The 19,661-nt window shown below is 38.2% G+C and overlaps 1 protein-coding gene across 1 annotated transcript in view; it reads left to right on the top strand.

The window, feature by feature from the left end:
* Positions 1–3,620: 3,620 nt before the first annotated feature.
* Positions 3,621–19,661, top strand: part of LOC149068876 (acyl-CoA Delta-9 desaturase-like) — a 42,944-nt gene continuing 26,903 nt past the window's right edge. The window contains exon 1 of the mRNA XM_089250836.1: positions 3,621–3,848. The gene's annotated coding sequence lies outside the window, so the exon portion shown is untranslated. The remainder of the gene's footprint in view (positions 3,849–19,661) is intronic.

Genomic DNA, 19,661 nt, shown 5'->3' with positions numbered 1-19,661 from the left:
TAATATCCTGTAGGGCCCCCGCGAGCACGCAGAAGTGCCGCAACACGACGTGGCATGGACTCGACTAATGTCTGAAGTAGTGCTGGAGGTAATTGACACCATGAATCCTGCAGGGCTGTACATAAATCCGTAGGAGTAAGAGGGGGTGGAGATCTCTTCTGAACAGCACGTTGCAAGGCATCCCAGATATGTTCAATAATGTTCATGTCTGGGGATTTAGGTGGCCAGCGGAAGTGTCTAAAGTCAGAAGAGTGTTCCTGGAGCCACTTTGTAGCAATTCTGGACGTGTGGGGTGTCGCATTGTCCTGCTGAAATTGTCCAAGTCCGTCGGAATGCACAATGGACATGAATGGGTGCAGGTGATCAGACAGGATGCTTACGTACCTGTCAGAGTCGTATCTAGACGTATCAGGGGTCCCATATCACGCCAACTGCACACGCCCCATACCATCACAGAGCCTCCACCAGCTTGAACAGTCCCCTGTTGACATGTAGGGTCCATGGATTCATGAGGTTGTCACCGTACACGTCCATCAGCTCGAAGCAATTGGAACCGAGACTCGTCAGACGAGGCAACGTGTTTCCAGTCCTCAACAGTCCAATGTCGGTGTTGTCGGGCCCAGGCGAGAGGCGTAAAGCTTTCTGTCGTGCTGTCATCACCATCTGATATGGTCTGTGAGAAAAAAAAAAAGCGAAAAAGTATCAGGGCTGTTACTTCACACAGCAGCTCCGAGACCACGCCCACTGAGCCAAGGTGGCAAGCACAACATCAGACAGATGAAACAGCCCCTATTTTCTTCCCTTTTCTTTCAAACCGAGTACAACTCCAGTCTATCGCCATGGGCAATTTACTACCGGTGGAGTTGTGCCGGAAGTACGAGTGTGTGTGTGCCTAACAGTCTGAGCGCGTATATAGTGTTGTGTGTGCTTTGAATTGCACCATCTATAGTTCAAATTCCGAATGAAGTGTAATTTTTGAATATTTATGCCGTTGTAGACCTGGTGCTCTGTGGCGAGAGAGCCCTTGCTAATATAGCCCTGATACAGTGCCCTCTTACTGTGTTATACGGGTCGCACAACGTGATTTTATACTGGAAATCAGACTGTTTAGGAGTCCCTGTTACAGTTGGTCTGTTCCTCCAGCAACGTTGTTTTCAGTTCTTGGATCATTCTAGGAGGGGGGTGTTAAAGGACTACACTGCAAAGTTGCCTCCCAAGAGCATCCCAGACATACTCTATAGCAGCATTTTTCAACCTATGGTCCGCGGCCCAGAAGTAGTCCACAACGATGGCACAGGTGGTGATCCGCAGGTAGACTTGGCAATTTTATTCCAACTGACCGAAAAATTACTGAATTTTTGTAAATGAATTGTAACTACAAGATTATACTCATGGCTTAAAATGGAAAATTAGACCTTCTTCTTTGGGTAACCATATGTCAATAATAAAAAATACGGGAAAAATACGATTCTAAATACGGGACATAATTGTATCTAAAAAATGAATTTATGAAGAATTTGCTAATTATTGCTGAAACTGCTGAATCACTGAGAAGAATTAAATTAGTTTTTTTTCCTGTTATGTAGTACATGTCATGTAAATATCAACATAGGGATATTGCTTTCGCATTATATGATAATTAGAAACCGGGACCATCAGAAATCTATATACGTATATAAAAACGAATGTATGTCTGTTTTTTTGTCCTTTATGCATCACTACACCATTCATCCGATTGCCATGAAACTTTGGGAAGTTGTAAATATAATTGCAGCATCTGATGTTGCAGGTTATGAACCAGAGTTAGAACATTGTATGATATACTCATAAGTTACACTCAAACATGATAAAGTACGTACGTGTGAATTTTTTTGAAATTTCCTCTTTCTATGGTCTGTAAAACACAGTAACTAGACAAACACGTATGACAGATCTTAGATTTTAGTTCGTAACCTCAACAATCATCATCGTCATTCCATGGTGTCGCATGTGGGAAGAACTTAGGAAATTTTGCCCACTACTCTGACACCAAGCAGTATAACAAATTGTGGATAACATATCGTCTATGAAACATTGTAGTTAGACAAATGTATGTGATTGAGCTTAGATTTCGTTATTCATTATCTCCGCAATATATATAGCAGAATATCATATTGAAATTTCGTAATGATGCAATGAACACATTTTTAGAAATCTTGTTTCAAACTCAAGTAAAATGTCAAAGATGGCACTCTCCGTTTAAAGTTTTTATTCACGTAATTGTATGTAAAAACGCAACATTAAAGTAAACGCAAATTCAATTCTAAGCGTTATATAAACAAGAATGTTCTGTTTATATAACGCAGAAGGCACGTTCTAGAATCACAACAAACAGGGGTTTTCATACTCAAATGGTCCAGGCAAAGATATCGATCAAAATCAATGAATTTTTCTTTTCTTTTTAAGGTATCCGACTACCTTTCTTGTCACTTTTCTTTAAAATGGTTCTGGAGTAAACTTTAAATGCATTTTTTGATAGAAAGTGTCTCGAAATGGTGAAAACAGTGACAAATTTTGATCTATCTATTATATTTTCTATGAAAAAGTCGTTTTTATGTCAAATTTTAGGCAAAATTCATGTGATAATCGAAACACGATTGCAAAAAATTTTATTAATGAAATGGTTTGTGATTTTCACAGTGCATTTAGCTAGTAATGTTGCAGGTTATGAACCAAAATTAAAAGGATTGCATGATGTGTTCATAAGTTACACCAAAATATGTTTAAGTACGCATGAATTTTTTGAAATTTCATCCTACATTTTGTCTATAAAACACTGTAATTCAAAAAATATATGTGATAGACCTTAGATTTTGGTTCATAACCTCAACAGTATATAGCAAAATACCACATTAATGTGGTATTGCAATGAACCAATTTTTACAAATCATGTCACAAAGTCAAGTAAAATGTCAAAAATAGCATTCTTCGTAAAACACGTTTAAAGTCTTTATTCGCGTATTACTTGTACGTAAAAACGCAAAACACTAAAGTGAACGTAACTTTGATTCTAAGCATCATATAAACAAAACAAGGCCTGTTTTGGATTCACAACAAATAGGGCTTTTATAAAAAATGAGAATCCATATTTTCTTCCAAAATGACGTTTTCAACGTAATCGGATACCTTAAAGGACACTTTTTTGACATAATGAACAATAAATGCTAGTCAATCAAAATAACCTTTTGTTTGAACAGTCAAGTTTTATTTATTTTTCTAAAAAAATCTCCCATAAACACCTAAAAAAATTGAACTTTTGATGAGTTGCAGGCAATAAAATGGAATCATTGGGAAATTTTCCGATTGCAAGACGCACACAAAGCAAAAAATAACAACCAGACCGAAAACGGATTTCGTTATATCGAATCGGTTCTCTCTCTTCTTCAGACATTTCTCTTTATATTTTTAGGTTTCTTCAAGTGATTTGTTCCCTTTTTTTTCACAGAAATTAATAAGAAAAAAAATAAAAACCCAAAAAACCACCAACACCTGAAAACCTGATTGCCGGCCAATGCGCATGCGTCGTGGGATGTCACGGTTTCTTTTTCTGCGGTTCACGGCGAACGTGACGTTTCCCGAATAGATGGCGAATGGAGTTTGATGTGTAAAGACCCTTCTCTTTTCTTATCCCATGTGTGTTATTGTTGTTGTTTCTTGAACTTGTTCGCAAAAAAAGAAGAATATAGAAAATTTCCCGAATATATTATTCTCCATCATTGATCAGGTCTACAATCAAAGAAGAAACCAAAATAAAATCGGAATATATAAGTTGTTTCCTTCATCCGTTTAGTTTTTCCTCTGCCGTGAGGGTGAGTATGTGTTGAAATTTTTAATATTATTATTGAAATTGTATCATCGTGTGTTTTTCGTTTGTTTGAGAAAAGTTTGGCATTGAGTTTTGTTGTTGTTCCCGCTCATTCGATTCAATCGATTAATTAATTAATAATGCATCTTCAATCAACTGGTATTTTATTCCATAAATTCGAATGTAGTTGTACGCTTTTCACTTCGCTTTTCAATCGATTTCGTTGCACAAATTTCATTATTGTTTTTAATTAATCGATTCAACTCCCCCGAAAAAATTCGGTGTAATTTCCCCCCCCCCCTAATTAATCGATCTCACTCGAAAACTTATTCAAATTACCTTTATTCAATCAAATTCGTTTAAATTCACATTCAAATTCGGAAGAAGAAAAAAAACCACAATACAATATAATGCGATATATCTAAACATATGCAAATGTATCGATATATATGAGTTGTCATGGGGTAATTATACCCTTACTAACAACCAATCAAGGAAATTAATGATCATAGTCAAAACAATTTTTACAGTCATATATAATGCACATGTTAATAATCTTCTATATATATAAAATTGATTTTCTGTGTGTCTGTGTGTCTGTGTGTGTGTATGTTCTCTATACAAATCTACAATTTTAGATCGATCGTCATCAAATTTTGCATATATACCAAATGTGACCCGACTTGAACGATAGGCTACTTTAAAATTTCGTCAGACCAGGGCAAATGCCCCAAACGGGCAAAAAACTGTCGGGCAACAATGGTTTTTGGGCCTCAACAATCACTTTCCGAACGTTTACATTGGTTACCGTGGTTCCCTAGCGATGAGTTTCAGACGTGTTTATGTCTTTACAATGGTTTGTCACTTCTTTAATGCTGTCAGTTATGTATAATAGTTTATGCCTTTATAATGGTTTGCCACATTTTCAATACTCTCAGTAATGAGGCTTTTTGAATAGACGTCATAATCATCACCATCATCGCTTTGAGGGTCAGGAAAAGGGTGATCCTCATAGAAATCAGTATTAAAATTGCCGATTTAACTGCATAAATACGGAAATTTTGTGGGGGGGGGGGGGGTTCCTGCCACATCAATAATTTTAAAAATTAAATTGAATTCTCGATTTTTGAAATATGGAATTCACTTGGAGATACGAAGCCCAGAAAATTAAAAATATGAATAATTTGCCGGATCTACTTTTGAGTTGGATATCCATGTAATAACATTGATTTCAACTTTTTATTTACATCTTCTCAAGCATGAAAATTAATGTCTCCGTATTGTCTTTTGATATTTATTTGCATAAATTCATATAGTTTAGGATGTTTTTAAAATTAGTTTTGGGCCCCGTAAAGTGCATCGAAAAAATTCCACAGCTTTAATTAAGCATTTTTGGAAGCTGAAACAGGCAGAAATTGATAACTTGAAGTTCAGGGGGAGGGAATCGAAATACCTAACACCCATCAAAAGAAGGGGGGGGGACTATTCATTTCTACGTTTCTTTAAATTTAGATTTGTTTCTTTCATGAGTCGCGCAGGACGTCGTCATATTGGTTAACTTTGGATAACTATTGGACACGGTTTGCATGTCCCTCAAAGAAAGAGGGAGATATCGCATGATCCAAAAAGCCTCATTGAAGAAAACCCGGGCAGCGCCGGGTATTGTAGCTAGTGGTTTCATAAAGTGGCAATTTTAATTCAAGTGCCGTGTTCGCATAGTCCCGAATAGTAGTGAAATGTGCGTTTCTGGGCAGTAGAAGCTCCTATGTGGGAAGACGCCAAATTTCTGTACTACTAGCATATCTTTTGGAAAGCTATGAAAAAAGTGAGGCTATGTTTAGATTACCTGCACTTTTTAAGACCGAGTAATTGTCTCGCGGTGTATGATATGCGCGTTTCTGGGCCGTAGAAGCCTCTATGGGAGAGTAGTAGTGAAATTCGACGTCTCTCATAAGAGCTTCTACGGCCCAGAAACGCACATTTCACTACCACTGTCCCGTGATATGCATTTAAAAATAGTCTTCAATGTTAGTGATAGCAGCAATGTAACTAAATTAATTTCTTTTTAAATTTAGAATATGAAGCTATATTCGTTAATTTAAATCGCAAGGCATTGTAAGGTTAAACTAACTCTATAATCTGTATAGCATCACGGTCATGATCATGGCCTCCCAAAAATTATCCCAATGATGATTTTATGATTCCAATAGGCATTAGGAGAAGAAGAGGGCAAAGCTGACCAGATTTTGCTGAGGGGGGGGGGGGTGGTTAGGGTTTTTGCTTACGGGGGGGGGGGTCAAAAAAGGCTAAAAATTTGCTGACGTAATACTTGAATGGCCCTTAGCCTTTTAATTGGCAAAAGTTGAAATATCCAGAAGAGAAAATTTTCCAGGGGCTTATATTAAGCAAGTGAGGTACCCTACTACTACTAAACCAGACATGAACCTCGTCCATGTTCATCTGCGGGACTTCTAACGAATTGGTACAAGTTGGAATGTGTGTGTGTGTATGTATAGTGAACCTTCCGTGAAGTTTGTTTCTGTGTATTGATACTATCTGCAATCAATTTTTGTAAACTATGCGTTTTTTTCTCACCTCATAACAAGTGAAGTGTAATGAATGAATAATTATATTGTACTAAGCCCGTTACTCTCTGCGGCGAGACTTTTTAACTGGGAGATCGGCTCGCATTCGCGCCTCGAAGTTGGGAACCGCAGAAAACCAGCTTCAGCCGACCACCACTGCGGCAAATGGGGTACCCTGAATACTATCACATGGCAAAAAAAAAAATACTGTCAATGTTTAAAAATGTGGGATGTTCAGGAAACACGCTGTGTTTACATAGTTTAAAAATGTCATTTATAGTTCGCCAATTTGCTTTTCTATCATCATTGAAGAATGCGCAGCAATATGTCTGTCTCCTCCGCACACGGTATTTTCCTCAAAAATACAATGGGTTAAAAATCGTTCTTGCCTGTCTTGTCAAGAAATAGGAGACTTGTGTACCTTTGAGCCGTTCTGCTGGTAATTATAGAAACTTCACGAACAGAACTCACGAGTAAAAATCGAATGCTTAGGAGTTGCTTTGAAGCAACTTCAATAACGAAACGGGCTCACGACATATGCAATGCCTTTATTTGAAAATTATAAGAAATGCGTTGCGTTTGAGAGCAAAGCGGCCAAATAAGGGATAAAATTGATGTAAAATACACATACAGTCCCAACCGTTTAATACGAACACATCTGATAAAGAGAGTTTCTGTTAACAATGAAATAATGATAACTATATCCTGGAAAGTCCCGTTTGCAAGTACGGTGACCATACACCCGTTTGGTCGAACGGGGGGGGGGTATTGGAAAAAACGGGACAACTGTCTTTCTTTCCCACACAATCGGTTGCAAAATTCCCCTCTCGTTGCTTTTTTTTTTTTTTTTATTCTATTCTAAAAAATACAGTGTGTCTGTAGCGAACCTGACGTGAAGTTTGTTTCCGTGTAAATGCTAGTTGTGCGTAGTGCTTCCATCTCTGCCATCAATTTTCCTAACTACGAGTGAAGTGTTATGATTGAATAATTGTATTGTTAACGCCAACTCTGGCCATATCGCTATATTGCAATTTACTGCGATGGGTTGGAAATGAAGTCGCTATCTATTGATGTTCGCCTCAAGCTCGTTAGGGGAAAGTAATATATATTTATATCCTCTCCCTCGGGTTTGAACCTGAGACCTTGACAGCAACCTTCACGAGGATAGACGAGCATTTTACCACCACGCCACTCGGGCCCGGAAGTATTCCTCAAGGACCTCTTTGCCCCACCAGAGCATATGTGAAATCCAATTTTTCCCCTACCCCCATTATTTTTTCAAGGTGTAAACCCACCCGCCAATGGAGCTTCATAGTTTGAAGGGTTTTTTTTTTTTAGGCCTGTTGCTCTCTGCGGCGAGACTTTTTAACGGGAAGATCGGCTCTCGCATTCGCGTCTCGAAGTTGCAACATGGCTGTACAATCAGGTGCCAATAATAATAGCTAGAAGGACATCATGGGCTCAGTCGTCACCATCATTATCTCAAGATATCAAGATGGTGGTGGCTCAATTCCTTTCCTATGTCACAGAGATAGCGTGGCGGATGGTAATAATAAAAAAAAAAAAAACTATGCCAAGTATGCAATTGGAGACCGTGTTTTTTAGTGGTTTCCTGATCCAAGAATCATGCGCAGTGTAGGTATAAGTAGTATATCTCTATATCGAGTCATTTCCTTGGAAATTGGCATTTTCATGTCTCGATCCGAGAATCACACACACACACACTGTTATAGCAGGCTGTATCTATATTGACTGAAATGGTAAAAATCCGTTTTTATTCGTTTCTGTGGCGACTAAAATTTGATAAATAACTCCCCCAACCCCGTTTCCTACTGCTGAAGAAACAAAATATTTCTCAGAACTTGGAAAAACGAAAACTTCAGAATCTTTCCCCACTTATATGTTGTTACATCTAAAAAGAGGAAAAAAAGCGGAGCATGAAGATATAGAACGCGGCCATTTCTCTGGTTCGGGGAACGTTAACTGAGTTGTCAAGTTAAGAAAGCGGTGAATAAAATATAATATTCTAATGTTAAATATAAAATAAAATATTGTAAGCTGCTGACGAAATTTTGCTGACAGGGGAAGGGGGTCAGTGGTTTTGCTGCGGCGAGTGGATCAAAAATGGCTGAAAATCTGCTTACATAATACTTGAATGGCCCCTTACGTGTGTCTGCGAATTCACTACTACTACTAAACCAGACATGCACCTCGTCCATATTCCCCTGCGGTTACTTCTAACGAATTGCTACATGTTGGAATGTGTGTGTGTGTGTACGTGTAGTGAACCTTCCGTGAAGTTTGTTTCTGTGTAATGCTTGTTGTGTGTAGTGCTGCCATCTGCAATCAATTTTTTTTAAAACTATGAGTTTTTTTTTCTCAACTCATAGTGATTGAAGTGTAATGAATGAATAATTACACCGTTGTAGGCCTGTTGCTGTCGGCGGCGAGATTTTTTAACGGGAGATCAGCGCTCATTCGTGCCTCGAAGTTGGAAACCGCAGAGAACCAACTTCAGCCGGCCACCACTGCAGCGACGGTGGGGTTTGAACCCGGATCCTCATGATGCGAGCCCGCCACTATGACCACTCGACCACCACGACGGCTCTGCGAACCCACTAAGAAACGTAGATTTGATTTTTTTTTTTTTTTTTTTTTTGGCCTGAGGAAGAGACGGCAACAGATTTGTGATTGGGTTTTTGAGGACAGGGTGTCAGTATAAAAAGTTAATTTTTGTATTTTTGATAATTACACAACCCCCTGAAACATGAATGACGTATGGATACTTTTTTCTAATTCGAAGTATGCCTCTAGGATCAACAGTTCGCGATAAAATGCCGTGCGTTCTGCTACCTTTGCACACTGTATAAGAAACATCATTTAAACTAGAGCCTCTTCTTCAGCTATAAAGTAAAACACACAACTATTGTAATTCTTGGATTGAAATTGGTGACGGGTTTTCAATAATGTGCAGCATCAAAAAAAAATAATATAATGTGATATTACTTGATAACCTATAAACAATAACAATAGTTGAATCAGGAAGTTTGCTTCAAAATTTTAACAGTTGTTATTTAGACTATTATTAATAAAAAAAAGTCCTCCTTAGCTGTTATTGCGTTTTCTGACAGCATTTACTGGAAGCCAAGGAGGACTTATAGTTTTGGCAAATTTTTACTAATAATATTTTACAACACACGAATAATAACTGTTAAAATTTCATGGCGAACATAATAATTAAATAAAAATATTTTTTTTAGTCATTTAGTAATACCATGTTTTTAATGGTCACATTAATCCATAACCGCCTCTAATTTCAATAGAAGAATTATTACAGTTGTTGTATTTGATGGGGGCAGTAGAGTTTCTAGTCTAAATTATGTTCCTTATCTTCAGGTGAAGCAGGAACCAACTTTCTAATTGGATGTTTGAGATCAAGGTGCCCGTATATTTTTCATTTTAATAATTGAACAACCCTTTGCAACATGGATGACGTATGTGAGTTCCACAAGTTATCTGGATAATTTTTCCAGTTGGAAGTATGACGCCAACTCTATCCATATCGCTATATTGCAATTTACTGCCATTAATGAGATGGGTTGGAAATGAAGGCGCTTTCTATCGGTGGTCGCCTCAAGCTCGTTAGGGAAAATATCTATCTGTATTCTCCCTCGAGTTTGAACCTGGGATCGTGACAGCAACCTCCACGGTGACATACGAGCGTCTTACCACCACACCACTCGGGCCCGGAAGTATGCCGCTATAGGACAGTGCTTCCCAACCTTTTTGGACCATGCCCCACCAGAGCATATCTGAAATCCGAATGTCCCCCCCCCCCCTGCCTCGGTGGAACTTCATAGTTTGAAGGGGTTTTTTTTTTTTTAAGTAAAAGAACCATTAATTTTTGCTTTGCTTTCTTGCATTTTATAACCAGGGGTCTTCGCCCCTTTCCCATTTCTGTCTACTTTTACTTAGTCAAAAAAGAAGTGGTTCCCTCTCTCTTAATTAGGGTCCCTCGAGGGACTTCTGTGAACTTGGAAGACAATTATCTCATCGTTTTTACATTGCTATACACAGAATATTATTTTTTAAAGGAGTTCGCGGTCTTCGTTTGTCTTCATTCTGTTGGCATAGGGGGTCCGTGGACTTTATCTCGCTTGCACAAAGGAACCCTTAAGAACCCTTAGTCAAACTTCTTCACTGAAAGAGAAAAACACAAAATAATAATTGTTTAAAAATTGAAAATTTGAACAGATATAAAAAAAAAATTAAGGGAGTTGGGAAGGTTCGATGTCTTCGGAGAAAAACTAAAATTACCCCCTTCCCATGAAATACAAATTACCCCCTTGTGGGGCGTCGACCCCACGTTGGGAAACTTGGGGCTCTAGGATCAACGGTTCGCCAGTAAAATGCGGCAGTGAGGAATTGAGTAACCGCCCTGCATATAGTGATGTTAGAGTGAATTCGATTTGATTCACGTGTTTTGGTGACGAGGATAACCAAACACGGCCGTCAAAAATTATCAGGGTGCAATAATTTCGCGTATTATAGCTTTTGAAGTTAATTTTTATATCTCTTGCGGCTTAATTAGTTTTCATGAACAAAAATTCCTGAATAATGTCTGATGTTTACCCAGAAATACATAATATGAAATTCTCAAATAACGCAGAAGTTAAAAATACAAAATCGAGTTTTACCAAATTTTTATATGTTTTTAGTTCCTGTGGCTTATACTAAGAGATATGCGGCGTTTCTAAATTATATTACTTTTTTTCCCCCTGGTCATTCTCCTAGGCTTGCTTATTTACCGGAAATTTCTGTAATTATTATGAAGAAAAATCGAACTTTTGAAATTGGTTGAGAAAATTGAATTTTTTTTTTTTAAGCTAGCGTTTTCGTTTTTGCGATAACTTGTCGGTTTGAATGTAAATTAAGGACATTCACGAAACTTACCTTGAACTTGGCCTACGTAAGAACATGAAGTAAGAAAACGAAAGAAATAACAAGTAAGAAAAAGGTACACACACACACAACAAAACGAGTTTTTACACTTTTTCCTCGTCCTTCTCCTTAATTTGTGCTCCTTCCGTTCGTTCCAATTCTTCGACTTTTAGGTCATCGACATTCCTCATTAACGCCTCATTATAATACTCATCGTAAGTTTAATTATACGCGAAACATGAAAAATATATAATATTCGGTAATTGAAAAAAAAAGTAAACCAACGCAAAAAAAAATTGAAGAATAAGGAAAATTAATAATCTAATTAATATATCAAGGAAACATATATTTTTCTGGATTTTATGCCGGGATGAACTCGGGAAGAAAAGTCATCTGGACTCCGCCGGGACTCGAACCCAGTCCCTCTTGCATTCCGTGAAAGCGCGCTGCTATCTACACCACTGGAAACACGACCCCGTTCCCCTTATTTCACGCACTGTGACGGGAGTCGCTAAAGTATTTCACCTCCGAAAAAAAAATCCAGAAAATACGTTTCCTTGATATATTGGGCTGAGGAAAAGCCGTCTATAACCATCTCCACCGTCTGGGGGCCATTTGCTGAAGTTAAGAGAAGCAAATAAGGCCTATACTCCAGCGCCCTCACGCCCCAGTGCTGAAATAAGGGAGACGGGTACCCAATTGCTTCTTTTGTACAATACAACGATGGAATAACGCAATGATATAAAATCATTTATAGTGACTATTGAAGACACCTTGTAGATACTCGATACATCTGACCCCAAAGATGAGACTGACAATTGTAACCATAGGCGGAGATAGACTCTGATGTCTGGGGGGGGGGGGGGGAGCACGATGATGATGATGATGTCAATTGCCCCGCCCCATGTCCCTCCCACCCGTATCGCCACCCATGGTCGCAACATAACAACTTAGTTTTAATTAACAACGGAACATTATTAGTTTAGCGTACTAACACACACACATATTAGCAACGCAACGCCAGCGCGCGTAAGTGACAAGTTGAAAGTAAGCAATCAAGTAGTCGATCGCAGCTCGCTACTTATATACAGTGCACGTTGAATGACGTCACGCACCTTGGCTTCATCTGCATGTTACGTACGCCGCCATAGTAGCATGCTTGCCGGGAATGTAAGAGGGCCTGGGTTCGAGTCCCGGCGGAGACCAGGTGGCTTTTCTTTACGAGTTTACAATGGCATAAAATCCAGAAAATTGTTATTTATACAATTATTAACAATTATCCTTGTTTCCTTGATATATTGGGCTGAGAAAAAGCCGTCTATCTCTAATTATTATAGTCCATATTGTGAAAGGAAGCAATTGTGATTGGGGGGTATTTGAGAACTATTATTTAAGAAATTTAATTATATTTTACAATTTTTTCCAAAATTTTAATCACTTTCAGAAAATATTTTTGCTTTTTTTTCTTACATACGCGTACGTATTTTCAAATTTTCCGCCGCAATTTTTTTCCAATTGAACTAGAAATTTTGTAAGAATTCTAGAAATTTTGTAATTCCGATCATTTATTAAGAATTAAGAACTTTTTTTTCAGAGAATTCTTATAATTCTCAAGAAATTAAACAGGTGTACGAATGTTGAAAACAATCATGTATTAATGCTATTAAATCCTAGATATTATGGAGGGTTAAAACAAAGAAATTTTTTATAGAAATTCCAACAATTCAGTAAATATTTCAGTATTTTACGTACATTTAATTTTCAAATTCCGTGAGTTTTGAGACGATAAAAAAAATTAGTTCAATGATTTTTAGGGTTTTCAGAAAATCAAAATGTAAAATTCAAGGAATATCGAAGTTTAGTTTAAAACCCGATTGAAATTCCTCGAATTTTTAGAACCTTTCGAGAGCGCTTTTATCCTCACGAAATTTCCCGAATTTCAAAATATGGTACGTATTTAATCCTCTCGCATAAAAAATTCCAGGGATTTTAAAAAAAGATTAAACTCTGCTGAAGATTCTGTGGATTTAGAGCAGAGCCAATCGGTTTAAAGTTTCAATAATTTCGAGAATCGTTAAAACTAACATTTCGAAAATTAAAGGGATTGGAAATTGAAATTTCCAAAATATTCAACGAGTTTTTTTTTTTTAAGATTAAGGGAATTTCAGAAAATTAACTTGTTTCGAAATCCCACGAATCTCGATATGATTAAACTAGCGTTTTGTAAAGTTGATTTTGAGGAAAACTAAAGTTTTGGAGATTCGGGGAATTTCAGTGATACGAATTGTTTTTGAATTCCTGGAATCTTAAGAGGATTAAATTAAATTTTCGAAAAATTCAAGGAAATCTCGCGAGAAAATAAATGAAAAAATTCCGAAAAATTATGTTTTATGAATTCGAAGAATATCACGAGGGGGCGGGAATTACGGCAATTTCCAAAGGATTAAACTACCTCTAAATTTCAGAAATTTTAAGGTTATCGATATTCTACAGATTTAGGGAATTTCAAAGAATCTTGTCGAGGAATGTTTCAAAATAACTGGAACCACGAAAAGACGGTACAAGTACGTGAATTTCCGGTGAATAAGTCGGTGGGACGTATAAGTCGCGTCCAGAAAAATCACCAAACAAAAATAAGTTTTCGTAGAACCGCTATATTTACGCTTCTTGTCTTGGCATAAGTTGCACGTCTTCATAAAAAAAAAAAATTCGAATTAAAATTTTTAAGGTACCTGGCTACGTTTAAAACGTCATTTTGAATTCATTTTTGATGAAAGCTTCATTTTTTTAAGCTTCCAAAACAGGCCTTGTTTTGGTTATGTGACGCTTAGAACTGAAATTGCATCCACTTTGGTGTTACGTACAAAAAATGATCTGTGAATAAAAATTTCAGAGGCGTTTATCACGAAGAATGCTATTTTTGACATTTTGCTTGAGTTTGAAACATGATTTCTAAAAATCCATCGATTGTATCATTACAAAATTTTAATATGATCTTGGTTTCATTTTCAAAAAGGTCTCTTCGCGTTCTCCTAAAGTCATTCTTCCGCTTTTCCGAGGCTTAGTTCGTCCTGGACTGGAGTATGTTGTAAGGTTTTGGAGACCATTCTTACAGAGGGGCGTAGACTTGATTGATGGGGTGCAGAGAAGAGTTACGCGTGTGCTTATTGGCACACGGGGCTTGAGTTAGTAGTATAGTATAGTATAGAACCGAGCACGCCCAGGCTCTGTCGCTTTTGCGATATAAGCTCATTGATCGTGAGATCGTGGGCGTGCCGGAAAAAAAACTCAAGCCGGCCGGGACCAACATCCCGCCAACCAAGCAGCACAACACACACCCCCAATCCCAGGGCACATCACCGCTCGACAAGCCAGGACAGCACCACGGGCGCAATTCCCCCCCCTCAGCCCCGCCGACGCGACCCACAACGCCCCCACACGCCCAGCGAAGGGAGACTCCCTACCATCCCCACGAACCTCCACCGCGGACACGAGAGAGAACCCCTCCACAACACGGGGACACCACCCCCACCAAGAAAAACACGGACGCCTCGCAACAAGGGCCCCCAACCGACGCGCCACTCCCGACCACGCACAAAGCCACTCGACCGCCGACACCCATTCCCGCCCCTCCCTGCAACCCCCCGCGCCCCCGAACGGTCCGTTCTCCCCCCCCCCTTCCCACCCGAGGAGCCACATCGGGGCTTGAGTTATGTATGAAGAGAGACTTCTTTTTTTAATATGTTCATATTGGGTGAACGCAGGTGTCAGGGAGACATGATCGAAAAAAATTCAGGATTTTTAACGGCATGGATAGGATGGGCCATGAATTATTGTTACACCGTCAATCGACGGCTTTTACAAGAGGACACCAGTATCGTTTGGCAAGGGACAATTCTAGTTTGTGGTGTCGCAGGGAATTTTTCTCTAATAGAGTTGTTAATAAATGGAATAGTTTACCAGCGGAGGTAGTAAATTATAACACAATTGGCACGTTTAAAAATAAATACGATAAACATGTGGTAAATCGAGAAGCTATCCATAGTTAGAATAAGACAAACAACCATAAGTATTCATTATGGGCACTGTATAATATTTTATATATATATAGTGCCCATAAAGAATACTATATAATTTCATTATTCCCACCGGTGGTAGGTTGAAGTAGGTGTTCTGTGGTTCCCAACTTAGAAGCGGGAATGTGAGTCGATCTCCCGTTAAAAAGTCTCACCATAGACAGCAAGATTATAAAAGCATATATAAAAGCATATATAAAATAGATAATGATGAAATATATTAGGATTGCTGTAATTTCGAGGTATATGGCATCCATATTTGTTATGGGAAACTTTTCTTAACCACCTCGTCGGGCATTTTGTGGTGTTGTACTTGTATTTGTCTGTCACCTGTATTTGTTCAATTACAGTGGTTTTACACGCGAATGAAACTTCAAAAAATTGACACGTACATCAACGGATTTAGGGGTGTAACTTACGGGTATACCATACAATCCTTTAAATTTTAGTTCATAACTTGCATCATTACTAGCTCAATAATACTGTGAAAATAACGAAACATTTCCTTTATAAGAATTATTTGTAATCGTGTTTCGAATATCACATGAATTTTGCTTAAAATTTGGTATAAAAATATTATAATGATATTATAAAAATGATATGGCATAAAATTGGAAATGATATAGTTAGTCCAAAATTTATTATCGTTCCCACAATTTCGAGACGCTTTCTATTAATAAATGTTATTATAGTAAATCCCTCCAGCATCCCCTTTTTGCAGAAAAATGCTAAGAAGGGTAGTCGGGAAACGGATATCTTGAGCCCAAATATGTGTATTTTCTGTTTAAATTATCATTTTAAGTATTCTTTGAGAATTTTTTAATATTATCGATTGAACATTAGAGACATTATACGTAGAAGCAGAATTATTTTTTTTAAACTGCATTTAAAAAGAGAAATATCGCACTTTTCCCGTATAAAGCGTTAACTTGCATAGCCCGTAAAGTTAGTTTTTAGCTTTAGCGGCTGATTCAAAAAGCCTCGGCCTATCCAATTTTATCCAATTTATTATTATTTTAGCATTCTACTTTGGGGAATTCTAATGAATTTCTATGGACAAACGCACTAAGAGATAACCTCTAATGTTTAATAAGTAATAGTATAAAATCGTGAAGAAAACAGATGTTAAAAATGCAAAAGAGCCAATTTCTATCTAAACGCCATCTATGAATCTTAGAAAAATTACTTTTAACCAACAAATTGTGGAGAAAGAGTTGAACATCGATTATCCGAAACAATTGGGGAATGGGGGCTGTTCGGATAACCGATCATTCACGGGAAAAAATCGTACCAATGTCATAGAAGCAATATGAAACAAAGAAACAGTGATATATATTATACAGCAAAACTGTATGTATTTTGTGTCACGTCTTACAAATAACACAGAGAACTTACTAGCCTAGTTTGGCAAGTTCAAAATGGTCATTAAAGTAGACCTTTAGTTTCAGAAAGGAAGTCCAAGATTTTCTTTTATAAGACTGGATCTCTTATAAAGCAAATAATGGGAAAAAGTGTAGAACACTGTATGCATAAGTCATACCTACACACAGGGACGGGCGTAAGTATTTTGCAGCCCGGTGAAAAAAAAAACTGACAATATGCTCATATAATAATATGCTGACAACATGCTCATATAATAATATGCTGACAACATGCTCATGTAATAATATGTAATGTAATAATATGCTGACAACGTGCTAATGCAATAATATGCTGACAACATGCTAATGTAATAATATGCTGACAACGTGCTAATGTAATAATATGCTGACAACGTGCTAATGTAATAATATGCTGACAACGTGCTCATGTAATAATATGCTGACAACGTGCTAATGTAATAATATGCTGACAACGTGCTAATGTAATAATATGCTGACAACGTGCTAATGTAATAATATGCTGACAACGTGCTCATGTAATAATATGCTGACAACGTGCTCATGTAATAATATGCTGACAACGTGCTAATGTAATAATATGCTGACAACGTGCTAATGTAATAATATGCTGACAACGTGCTAATGTAATAATATGCTGACAACGTGCTAATGTAATAATATGCTGACAACGTGCTCATGTAATAATATGCTGACAACGTGCTAATGTAATAATATGCTGACAACGTGCTAATGTAATAATATGCTGACAACGTGCTAATGTAATAATATGCTGACAACGTGCTCATGTAATAATATGCTGACAACGTGCTCATGTAATAATATGCTGACAACGTGCTAATGTAATAATATGCTGACAACGTGCTAATGTAATAATATGCTGACAACGTGCTCATGTAATAATATGCTGACAACGTGCTAATGTAATAATATGCTGACAACGTGCTCATGTAATAATATGCTGACAACGTGCTAATGTAATAATATGCTGACAACGTGCTAATGTAATAATATATGTTAACATTTTTCTTTAATGTGAATTACTTATTGTAAGCCCGAGGGGCACAAAATTGTTGCTCGCGAGATGTTAATGGTGCTCCCTGCTGTGTGTGTGTGTGTGGTTTTTTTTTTACATTGAGAAAAAAAATGCTCCCTAAGGGGAGCCCTCCCCGTAATGGGTAAGTTACGGAACCCCGGGCAGGGGTAAGTTACTCATATATGTATATATATATACACATACACACACACATACATTTTGATCATTTCGAGGTGGTTTAAACCATAGTTTTCCAACCTTTTCCGTCCGTCCCATCACCCCTTTCTTCAAAAAAACATTTTCTCCCATCGCCTCCCCCCACCCCCAACTCAATCTAACCCATAGGATCTTATGCTATTATATCCATAGCTTCTACCGCCCCCTCGAACAATCCATCGCCCCCCCCCCAGGAGACGTTAACGCCCACATTGGGAGTCACTGGTTTAAACCGATGCATAAAAAAATTCCATCAATTTAGATATATGAATATAAATACTTCATTTTTAAAAGTTAAAGGAAGCAAAAGAACGAATGTAGACGCAAAAGAGACACGACGTCCTTCTCCCTCTTTTACGATCACATCTTTACGTACATCCCTCTTTCTTACAAACACACGCACGCGCGCGCTGATGTTAACCTTCAATAAACTGACAGAAAAAAAAGAAATAACACACAGTCCTTGACTTCCATCCACACAAACGTCCTCAGTTACACCTTTTGGAAATAAGACGAAATTAGCATCAGAACAACTCAATAAGAAACTAAACAAAAAAAAAGACGCCCTTTCTTCCTCCCGTTGCAACAAACTGTTATTACGTAACGTTACGTTACGTGCCTGACCTCAAACATGAGGCTATTTCGGTTTTTTTTTTCCCTTTGATGTAATGGACTTCCTTCCTTCTTCCGACTCCATCTTGGAATTCGGTCTTGAAGACCGTAACGGAGACGCTCTCTCTCTGTCTTTCTAGTTGTAGGCCAACGACCTTCAAAAAGACGGGTTGCTCAGTCAAAAGTTCAAATATCTACAGTGGGAACCCCCCCTACCGTTTATACGTCGCCCGGTTATACGACTTTCGCATTTATACGCCGTTTGGGTGCGGTCGCAATTGGTCCCTATACATATTTTAATGTTAAAATACGGTGGACTCAAGTATATTCGGCATTTATGTGTAGGAAGGGCGGGCCGGATAACGAGAAAGCCGGATAGGACAGAGTTATGAGGCCATTCATTCGCGGATTACGTCAGAGGATGGGGGGGGGGGGTTTCAGGTTTGCTGGCTCTTGATGACGGGGGCGTGGGCAGGGCCAAAGCGTCAAAGGTGGAGTCGACTGATCTGATGTATATACGTATATATGAATTGACATCATCATCGTGCCCCCCAGCAATAATGACCGTGCCCCCCAAGACTTCGAAGTCTACACCACCTATGGACGGGGGGAGGGGTTTGAATGATGCTGACGTCATCGACCACCCTTTATAAAAAATATGAAATATTCTTACTCGGTGTGCCAAAAACGAAAAAAAACCTTTCGCTAGTTTGTGGGCACCTGAACTAACATTCTTCCTATTGGTAAGTCTTCTATAGGGCGACTTTAGTGATCTCTAAATGTTCCGCGGATCCTTCGAGTGATTTGGAACTGTGTCCGGGCCGCTCGATGCTCTAGAAATGTGTGGTGGGCCGCTTAAGTGCTCTGGAACTGTGTCGGGCGTCACTCAAATAATCCGTAAATATGTCGTGGATCACTTAAGAAATCTGGGAATGCGCCGCGGATAACTTG

The sequence above is a fragment of the Pholcus phalangioides genome, unplaced genomic scaffold (assembly GCF_987345545.1).
Source record: "Pholcus phalangioides strain wild (caught in Gottingen) unplaced genomic scaffold, Ppha-v1.0 ptg000024l_1, whole genome shotgun sequence".
Taxonomy (NCBI): domain Eukaryota; kingdom Metazoa; phylum Arthropoda; class Arachnida; order Araneae; family Pholcidae; genus Pholcus; species Pholcus phalangioides.
This window is presented reverse-complemented; position numbering and strand designations above follow the sequence as displayed.